The following is an 11,615-nucleotide window of genomic DNA, read 5'->3' as shown; positions in this document are numbered from 1 at the left end:
AATTTATGACCATGGCGATGGGCAGCCCAGTATCACAATTAAAAGTCAAACCTCGACTTTTTGACAGACCCCGGGAAAAGTCACCGTTTGACTTTTCAAAAGTCAAATACTGACTTTGCGATGGGCTATAGCCCATGGTCTCGAACGGCATACTATAGCATGCCGTTTTCCATCATTTTTGAGGATTTGAAAAGTCAAACCTCGACTTTTTGACAGACCCCGGGAAAAGTCACCATTTGACTTTTCAAAAGTCAAATACTGACTTTGCGATGGGCTATAGCCCATGGTCTCGAACGGCATACTATAGCATGCCGTTTTCCATCATTTTTGAGGATTTGAAAAAAAGACGAAAATTACTCCGAGACCATGGGCTATAGCCCATCGTCTCGGAGTCATTTTCGTCTTTTTTTCAAATCCTCGTTTTTCATAATTTATGACCATGGCGATGGGCTATAGCCCATGGTCTCGAACGGCATACTATAGCATGCCGTTTTCTATCATTTTTGAGGATTTGAAAAAAAGACGAAAATCACTCCGAGACCATGGGCTATATATAGCCCATCGTCTTGGAGTCATTTTCGTCTTTTTTTCAAATCCTCGTTTTTCATAATTTATGACCATGGCGATGGGCAGCCCAGTATCACAATTAAAAGTCAAACCTCGACTTTTTGACAGACCCCGGGAAAAGTCACCGTTTGACTTTTCAAAAGTCAAATACTGACTTTGCGATGGGCTATAGCCCATGGTCTCGAACGGCATACTATAGCATGCCGTTTTCCATCATTTTTGAGGATTTGAAAAAAAGACGAAAATTACTCCGAGACCATGGGCTATAGCCCATGGTCTCGGAGTCATTTTCGTCTTTTTTTCAAATCCTCGTTTTTCATAATTTATGACCATGGCGATGGGCTATAGCCCATGGTCTCGAACGGCATACTATAGCATGCCGTTTTCCATCATTTTTGAGGATTTGAAAAAAAAGACGAAAATCACTCCGAGACCATGGGCTATATATAGCCAATCGTCTTGGAGTCATTTTCGTCTTTTTTTCAAATCCTCGTTTTTCATAATTTATGACCATGGCGATGGGCTATAGCCCATGGTCTCGAACGGCATACTATAGCATGCCGTTTTCCATCATTTTTGAGGATTTGAAAAAAAGACGAAAATCACTCCGAGACCATGGGCTATATATAGCCCATCGTCTTGGAGTCATTTTCGTCTTTTTTTCAAATCCTCGTTTTTCATAATTTATGACCATGGCGATGGGCAGCCCAGTATCACAACTAAAAGTCAAACCTCGACTTTTTGACAGACCCCGGGAAAAGTCACCGTTTGACTTTTCAAAAGTCAAATACTGACTTTGCGATGGGCTATAGCCCATGGTCTCGAACGGCATACTATAGCATGCCGTTTTCCATCATTTTTGAGGATTTGAAAAGTCAAACCTCGACTTTTTGACAGACCCCGGGAAAAGTCACTGTTTGACTTTTCAAAAGTCAAATACTGACTTTGCGATGGCCTATAGCCCATGGTCTCGAACGGCATACTATAGCATGCCGTTTTCCATCATTTTTGAGGATTTGAAAAGTCAAACCTCGACTTTTTGACAGACCCCGGGAAAAGTCACCGTTTGACTTTTCAAAAGTCAAATACTGACTTTGCGATGGGCTATAGCCCATGGTCTCGAACGGCATACTATAGCATGCCGTTTTCCATCATTTTTGAGGATTTGAAAAAAAGACGAAAATGACTCCGAGACCATGGGCTATAGCCCATCGTCTCGGAGTCATTTTCGTCTTTTTTTCAAATCCTCGTTTTTCATAATTTATGACCATGGCGATGGGCTATAGCCCATGGTCTCGAACGGCATACTATAGCATGCCGTTTTCCATCATTTTTGAGGATTTGAAAAAAAGACGAAAATCACTCCGAGACCATGGGCTATATATAGCCCATCGTCTTGGAGTCATTTTCGTCTTTTTTTCAAATCCTCGTTTTTCATAATTTATGACCATGGCGATGGGCAGCCCAGTATCACAATTAAAAGTCAAACCTCGACTTTTTGACAGACCCCGGGAAAAGTCAACGTTTGACTTTTCAAAAGTCAAATACTGACTTTGCGATGGGCTATAGCCCATGGTCTCGAACGGCATACTATAGCATGCCGTTTTCCATCATTTTTGAGGATTTGAAAAGTCAAACCTCGACTTTTTGACAGACCCCGGGAAAAGTCACTGTTTGACTTTTCAAAAGTCAAATACTGACTTTGCGATGGCCTATAGCCCATGGTCTCGAACGGCATACTATAGCATGCCGTTTTCCATCATTTTTGAGGATTTGAAAAGTCAAACCTCGACTTTTTGACAGACCCCGGGAAAAGTCACCGTTTGACTTTTCAAAAGTCAAATACTGACTTTGCGATGGGCTATAGCCCATGGTCTCGAACGGCATACTATAGCATGCCGTTTTCCATCATTTTTGAGGATTTGAAAAAAAGACGAAAATGACTCCGAGACCATGGGCTATAGCCCATTGTCTCGGAGTCATTTTCGTCTTTTTTTCAAATCCTCGTTTTTCATAATTTATGACCATGGCGATGGGCTATAGCCCATGGTCTCGAACGGCATACTATAGCATGCCGTTTTCCATCATTTTTGAGGATTTGAAAAAAAGACGAAAATCACTCCGAGACCATGGGCTATATATAGCCCATCGTCTTGGAGTCATTTTCGTCTTTTTTTCAAATCCTCGTTTTTCATAATTTATGACCATGGCGATGGGCAGCCCAGTATCACAATTAAAAGTCAAACCTCGACTTTTTGACAGACCCCGGGAAAAGTCAACGTTTGACTTTTCAAAAGTCAAATACTGACTTTGCGATGGGCTATAGCCCATGGTCTCGAACGGCATACTATAGCATGCCGTTTTCCATCATTTTTGAGGATTTGAAAAGTCAAACCTCGACTTTTTGACAGACCCCGGGAAAAGTCACTGTTTGACTTTTCAAAAGTCAAATACTGACTTTGCGATGGCCTATAGCCCATGGTCTCGAACGGCATACTATAGCATGCCGTTTTCCATCATTTTTGAGGATTTGAAAAGTCAAACCTCGACTTTTTGACAGACCCCGGGAAAAGTCACCGTTTGACTTTTCAAAAGTCAAATACTGACTTTGCGATGGGCTATAGCCCATGGTCTCGAACGGCATACTATAGCATGCCGTTTTCCATCATTTTTGAGGATTTGAAAAAAAGACGAAAATGACTCCGAGACCATGGGCTATAGCCCATCGTCTCGGAGTCATTTTCGTCTTTTTTTCAAATCCTCGTTTTTCATCATTTATGACCATGGCGATGGGCTATAGCCCATGGTCTCGAACGGCATACTATAGCATGCCGTTTTCCATCATTTTTGTGGATTTGAAAAAAAGACGAAAATCACTCCGAGACCATGGGCTATATATAGCCCATCGTCTTGGAGTCATTTTCGTCTTTTTTTCAAATCCTCGTTTTTCATAATTTATGACCATGGCGATGGGCAGCCCATTATCACAATTAAAAGTCAAACCTCAACTTTTTGACAGACCCCGGGAAAAGTCACCGTTTGACTTTTCAAAAGTCAAATACTGACTTTGCGATGGGCTATAGCCCATGGTCTCGAACGGCATACTATAGCATGCCGTTTTCCATCATTTTTGAGGATTTGAAAAGTCAAACCTCGACTTTTTGACAGACCCCGGGAAAAGTCACCGTTTGACTTTTAAAAAGTCAAATACTGACTTTGCGATGGGCTATAGCCCATGGTCTCGAACGGCATACTATAGCATGCCGTTTTCCATCATTTTTGAGGATTTGAAAAAAAGACGAAAATGACTCCGAGACCATGGGCTATAGCCTATCGTCTCGGAGTCATTTTCGTCTTTTTTTCAAATCCTCGTTTTTCATAATTTATGACCATGGCGATGGGCTATAGCCCATGGTCTCGAACGGCATACTATAGCATGCCGTTTTCCATCATTTTTGAGGATTTGAAAAAAAGACGAAAATCACTCCGAGACCATGGGCTATATATAGCCCATCGTCTTGGAGTCATTTTCGTCTTTTTTTCAAATCCTCGTTTTTCATAATTTATGACCATGGCGATGGGCAGCCCAGTATCACAATTAAAAGTCAAACCTCGACTTTTTGACAGACCCCGGGAAAAGTCACCGTTTTACTTTTCAAAAGTCAAATACTGACTTTGCGATGGGCTATAGCCCATGGTCTCGAACGGCATACTATAGCATGCCGTTTTCCATCATTTTTGAGGATTTGAAAAAAAGACGAAAATGACTCCGAGACCATGGGCTATAGCCCATCGTCCCGGAGTCATTTTCGTCTTTTTTTCAAATCCTCGTTTTTCATCATTTATGACCATGGCGATGGGCTATAGCCCATGGTCTCGAACGGCATACTATAGCATGCCGTTTTCCATCATTTTTGAGGATTTGAAAAAAAGACGAAAATCACTCCGAGACCATGGGCTATATATAGCCCATCGTCTTGGAGTCATTTTCGTCTTTTTTTCAAATCCTCGTTTTTCATAATTTATGACCATGGCGATGGGCAGCCCAGTATCACAATTAAAAGTCAAACCTCGACTTTTTGACAGACCCCGGGAAAAGTCACCGTTTGACTTTTCAAGTCAAATACTGACTTTGCGATGGGCTATAGCCCATGGTCTCGAACGGCATACTATAGCATGCCGTTTTCCATCATTTTTGAGGATTTGAAAAGTCAAACCTCGACTTTTTGACAGACCCCGGGAAAAGTCACCGTTTGACTTTTCAAAAGTCAAATACTGACTTTGCGATGGGCTATAGCCCATGGTCTCGAACGGCATACTATAGCATGCCGTTTTCCATCATTTTTGAGGATTTGAAAAAAAGACGAAAATGACTCCGAGACCATGGGCTATAGCCTATCGTCTCGGAGTCATTTTCGTCTTTTTTTCAAATCCTCGTTTTTCATAATTTATGACCATGGCGATGGGCTATAGCCCATGGTCTCGAACGGCATACTATAGCATGCCGTTTTCCATCATTTTTGAGGATTTGAAAAAAAGACGAAAATCACTCCGAGACCATGGGCTATATATAGCCCATCGTCTTGGAGTCATTTTCGTCTTTTTTTCAAATCCTCGTTTTTCATAATTTATGACCATGGCGATGGGCAGCCCAGTATCACAATTAAAAGTCAAACCTCGACTTTTTGACAGACCCCGGGAAAAGTCACCGTTTGACTTTTCAAAAGTCAAATACTGACTTTGCGATGGGCTATAGCCCATGGTCTCGAACGGCATACTATAGCATGCCGTTTTCCATCATTTTTGAGGATTTGAAAAAAAGACGAAAATGACTCCGAGACCATGGGCTATAGCCCATCGTCTCGGAGTCATTTTCGTCTTTTTTTCAAATCCTCGTTTTTCATCATTTATGACCATGGCGATGGGCTATAGCCCATGGTCTCGAACGGCATACTATAGCATGCCGTTTTCCATCATTTTTGAGGATTTGAAAAAAAGACGAAAATCACTCCGAGACCATGGGCTATATATAGCCCATCGTCCTGGAGTCATTTTCGTCTTTTTTTCAAATCCTCGTTTTTCATAATTTATGACCATGGCGATGGGCAGCCCAGTATCACAATTAAAAGTCAAACCTCGACTTTTTGACAGACCCCGGGAAAAGTCACCGTTTGACTTTTCAAAAGTCAAATACTGACTTTGCGATGGGCTATAGCCCATGGTCTCGAACGGCATACTATAGCATGCCGTTTTCCATCATTTTTGAGGATTTGAAAAAAAGACGAAAATGACTCCGAGACCATGGGCTATAGCCCATCGTCTCGGAGTCATTTTCGTCTTTTTTTCAAATCCTCGTTTTTCATAATTTATGACCATGGCGATGGGCTATAGCCCATGGTCTCGAACGGCATACTATAGCATGCCGTTTTCCATCATTTTTGAGGATTTGAAAAAAAGACGAAAATCACTCCGAGACCATGGGCTATATATAGCCCATCGTCTTGGAGTCATTTTCGTCTTTTTTTCAAATCCTCGTTTTTCATAATTTATGACCATGGCGATGGGCAGCCCAGTATCACAATTAAAAGTCAAACCTCGACTTTTTGACAGACCCCGGGAAAAGTCACCGTTTTACTTTTCAAAAGTCAAATACTGACTTTGCGATAGGCTATAGCCCATGGTCTCGAACGGCATACTATAGCATGCCGTTTTCCATCATTTTTGAGGATTTGAAAAAAAGACGAAAATTACTCCGAGACCATGGGCTATAGCCTATCGTCTCGGAGTCATTTTCGTCTTTTTTTCAAATCCTCGTTTTTCATAATTTATGACCATGGCGATGGGCTATAGCCCATGGTCTCGAACGGCATACTATAGCATGCCGTTTTCCATCATTTTTGAGGATTTGAAAAAAAGACGAAAATCACTCCGAGACCATGGGCTATATATAGCCCATCGTCTTGGAGTCATTTTCGTCTTTTTTTCAAATCCTCGTTTTTCATAATTTATGACCATGGCGATGGGCAGCCCAGTATCACAATTCAAAGTCAAACCTCGACTTTTTGACAGACCCCGGGAAAAGTCACCGTTTGACTTTTCAAAAGTCAAATACTGACTTTGCGATGGGCTATAGCCCATGGTCTCGAACGGCATACTATAGCATGCCGTTTTCCATCATTTTTGAGGATTTGAAAAAAAGACGAAAATGACTCCGAGACCATGGGCTATAGCCCATCGTCTCGGAGTCATTTTCGTCTTTTTTTCAAATCCTCGTTTTTCATCATTTATGACCATGGCGATGGGCTATAGCCCATGGTCTCGAACGGCATACTATAGCATGCCGTTTTCCATCATTTTTGAGGATTTGAAAAAAAGACGAAAATCACTCCGAGACCATGGGCTATATATAGCCCATCGTCTTGGAGTCATTTTCGTCTTTTTTTCAAATCCTCGTTTTTCATAATTTATGACCATGGCGATGGGCAGCCCAGTATCACAATTAAAAGTCAAACCTCGACTTTTTGACAGACCCCGGGAAAAGTCACCGTTTGACTTTTCAAAAGTCAAATACTGACTTTGCGATGGGCTATAGCCCATGGTCTCGAACGGCATACTATAGCATGCCGTTTTCCATCATTTTTGAGGATTTGAAAAGTCAAACCTCGACTTTTTGACAGACCCCGGGAAAAGTCACCATTTGACTTTTCAAAAGTCAAATACTGACTTTGCGATGGGCTATAGCCCATGGTCTCGAACGGCATCCTATAGCATGCCGTTTTCCATCATTTTTGAGGATTTGAAAAAAAGACGAAAATGACTCCGAGACCATGGGCTATAGCCCATCGTCTCGGAGTCATTTTCGTCTTTTTTTCAAATCCTCGTTTTTCATCATTTATGACCATGGCGATGGGCTATAGCCCATGGTCTCGAACGGCATACTATAGCATGCCGTTTTCCATCATTTTTGAGGATTTGAAAAAAAGACGAAAATCACTCCGAGACCATGGGCTATATATAGCCCATCGTCTTGGAGTCATTTTCGTCTTTTTTTCAAATCCTCGTTTTTCATAATTTATGACCATGGCGATGGGCAGCCCAGTATCACAATTAAAAGTCAAACCTCGACTTTTTGACAGACCCCGGGAAAAGTCACCGTTTGACTTTTCAAAAGTCAAATACTGACTTTGCGATGGGCTATAGCCCATGGTCTCGAACGGCATACTATAGCATGCCGTTTTCCATCATTTTTGAGGATTTGAAAAAAAGACGAAAATGACTCCGAGACCATGGGCTATAGCCCATCGTCTCGGAGTCATTTTCGTCTTTTTTTCAAATCCTCGTTTTTCATAATTTATGACCATGGCGATGGGCAGCCCAGTATCACAATTAAAAGTCAAACCTCGACTTTTTGACAGACCCCGGGAAAAGTCACCGTTTGACTTTTCAAAAGTCAAATACTGACTTTGCGATGGGCTATAGCCCATGGTCTCGAACGGCATACTATAGCATGCCGTTTTCCATCATTTTTGAGGATTTGAAAAAAAGACGAAAATGACTCCGAGACCATGGGCTATAGCCCATCGTCTCGGAGTCATTTTCGTCTTTTTTTCAAATCCTCGTTTTTCATCATTTATGACCATGGCGATGGGCTATAGCCCATGGTCTCGAACGGCATACTATAGCATGCCGTTTTCCATCATTTTTGAGGATTTGAAAAAAAGACGAAAATCACTCCGAGACCATGGGCTATATATAGCCCATCGTCTTGGAGTCATTTTCGTCTTTTTTTCAAATCCTCGTTTTTCATAATTTATGACCATGGCGATGGGCAGCCCAGTATCACAATTAAAAGTCAAACCTCGACTTTTTGACAGACCCCGGGAAAAGTCACCGTTTGACTTTTCAAAAGTCAAATACTGACTTTGCGATGGGCTATAGCCCATGGTCTCGAACGGCATACTATAGCATGCCGTTTTCCATCATTTTTGAGGATTTGAAAAAAAGACGAAAATGACTCCGAGACCATGGGCTATAGCCCATCGTCTCGGAGTCATTTTCGTCTTTTTTTCAAATCCTCGTTTTTCATAATTTATGACCATGGCGATGGGCTATAGCCCATGGTCTCGAACGGCATACTATAGCATGCCGTTTTCCATCATTTTTGAGGATTTGAAAAAAAGACGAAAATCACTCCGAGACCATGGGCTATATATAGCCCATCGTCTTGGAGTAATTTTCGTCTTTTTTTCAAATCCTCGTTTTTCATAATTTATGACCATGGCGATGGGCAGCCCAGTATCACAATTAAAAGTCAAACCTCGACTTTTTGACAGACCCCGGGAAAAGTCACCGTTTGACTTTTCAAAAGTCAAATACTGACTTTGCGATGGGCTATAGCCCATGGTCTCGAACGGCATACTATAGCATGCCGTTTTCCATCATTTTTGAGGATTTGAAAAAAAGACGAAAATGACTCCGAGACCATGGGCTATAGCCCATCGTCTCGGAGTCATTTTCGTCTTTTTTTCAAATCCTCGTTTTTCATCATTTATGACCATGGCGATGGGCTATAGCCCATGGTCTCGAACGGCATACTATAGCATGCCGTTTTCCATCATTTTTGAGGATTTGAAAAAAAGACGAAAATCACTCCGAGACCATGGGCTATATATAGCCCATCGTCTTGGAGTCATTTTCGTCTTTTTTTCAAATCCTCGTTTTTCATAATTTATGACCATGGCGATGGGCAGCCCAGTATCACAATTAAAAGTCAAACCTCGACTTTTTGACAGACCCCGGGAAAAGTCACCGTTTGACTTTTCAAAAGTCAAATACTGACTTTGCGATGGGCTATAGCCCATGGTCTCGAACGGCATACTATAGCATGCCGTTTTCCATCATTTTTGAGGATTTGAAAAAAAGACGAAAATGACTCCGAGACCATGGGCTATAGCCCATCGTCTCGGAGTCATTTTCGTCTTTTTAACAAATCCTCGTTTTTCATCATTTATGACCATGGCGATGGGCTATAGCCCATGGTCTCGAACGGCATACTATAGCATGCCGTTTTCCATCATTTTTGAGGATTTGAAAAAAAGACGAAAATCACTCCGAGACCATGGGCTATATATAGCCCATCGTCTTGGAGTCATTTTCGTCTTTTTTTCAAATCCTCGTTTTTCATAATTTATGACCATGGCGATGGGCAGCCCAGTATCACAATTAAAAGTCAAACCTCGACTTTTTGACAGACCCCGGGAAAAGTCACCGTTTGACTTTTCAAAAGTCAAATACTGACTTTGCGATGGGCTATAGCCCATGGTCTCGAACGGCATACTATAGCATGCCGTTTTCCATCATTTTTGAGGATTTGAAAAAAAGACGAAAATGACTCCGAGACCATGGGCTATAGCCCATCGTCTCGGAGTCATTTTCGTCTTTTTAACAAATCCTCGTTTTTCATCATTTATGACCATGGCGATGGGCTATAGCCCATGGTCTCGAACGGCATACTATAGCATGCCGTTTTCCATCATTTTTGAGGATTTGAAAAAAAGACGAAAATCACTCCGAGACCATGGGCTATATATAGCCCATCGTCTTGGAGTCATTTTCGTCTTTTTTTCAAATCCTCGTTTTTCATAATTTATGACCATGGCGATGGGCAGCCCAGTATCACAATTAAAAGTCAAACCTCGACTGTTTGACAGACCCCGGGAAAAGTCACCGTTTGACTTTTCAAAAGTCAAATACTGACTTTGCGATGGGCTATAGCCCATGGTCTCGAACGGCATACTATAGCATGCCGTTTTCCATCATTTTTGAGGATTTGAAAAAAAGACGAAAATGACTCCGAGACCATGGGCTATAGCCCATCGTCTCGGAGTCATTTTCGTCTTTTTAACAAATCCTCGTTTTTCATCATTTATGACCATGGCGATGGGCTATAGCCCATGGTCTCGAACGGCATACTATAGCATGCCGTTTTCCATCATTTTTGAGGATTTGAAAAAAAGACGAAAATCACTCCGAGACCATGGGCTATATATAGCCCATCGTCTTGGAGTCATTTTCGTCTTTTTTTCAAATCCTCGTTTTTCATAATTTATGACCATGGCGATGGGCAGCCCAGTATCACAATTAAAAGTCAAACCTCGACTTTTTGACAGACCCCGGGAAAAGTCACCGTTTGACTTTTCAAAAGTCAAATACTGACTTTGCGATGGGCTATAGCCCATGGTCTCGAACGGCATACTATAGCATGCCGTTTTCCATCATTTTTGAGGATTTGAAAAAAAGACGAAAATGACTCCGAGACCATGGGCTATAGCCCATCGTCTCGGAGTCATTTTCGTCTTTTTAACAAATCCTCGTTTTTCATCATTTATGACCATGGCGATGGGCTATAGCCCATGGTCTCGAACGGCATACTATAGCATGCCGTTTTCCATCATTTTTGAGGATTTGAAAAAAAGACGAAAATCACTCCGAGACCATGGGCTATATATAGCCCATCGTCTTGGAGTCATTTTCGTCTTTTTTTCAAATCCTCGTTTTTCATAATTTATGACCATGGCGATGGGCAGCCCAGTATCACAATTAAAAGTCAAACCTCGACTGTTTGACAGACCCCGGGAAAAGTCACCGTTTGACTTTTCAAAAGTCAAATACTGACTTTGCGATGGGCTATAGCCCATGGTCTCGAACGGCATACTATAGCATGCCGTTTTCCATCATTTTTGAGGATTTGAAAAAAAGACGAAAATGACTCCGAGACCATGGGCTATAGCCCATCGTCTCGGAGTCATTTTCGTCTTTTTAACAAATCCTCGTTTTTCATCATTTATGACCATGGCGATGGGCTATAGCCCATGGTCTCGAACGGCATACTATAGCATGCCGTTTTCCATCATTTTTGAGGATTTGAAAAAAAGACGAAAATCACTCCGAGACCATGGGCTATATATAGCCCATCGTCTTGGAGTCATTTTCGTCTTTTTTTCAAATCCTCGTTTTTCATAATTTATGACCATGGCGATGGGCAGCCC

The sequence above is a fragment of the Electrona antarctica genome (genome assembly GCF_951216825.1).
Source record: "Electrona antarctica genome assembly, contig: scaffold_43, whole genome shotgun sequence".
Classification (NCBI taxonomy): Eukaryota; Metazoa; Chordata; class Actinopteri; order Myctophiformes; family Myctophidae; genus Electrona; species Electrona antarctica.
Note: the sequence above shows the minus strand (reverse complement) of the source record.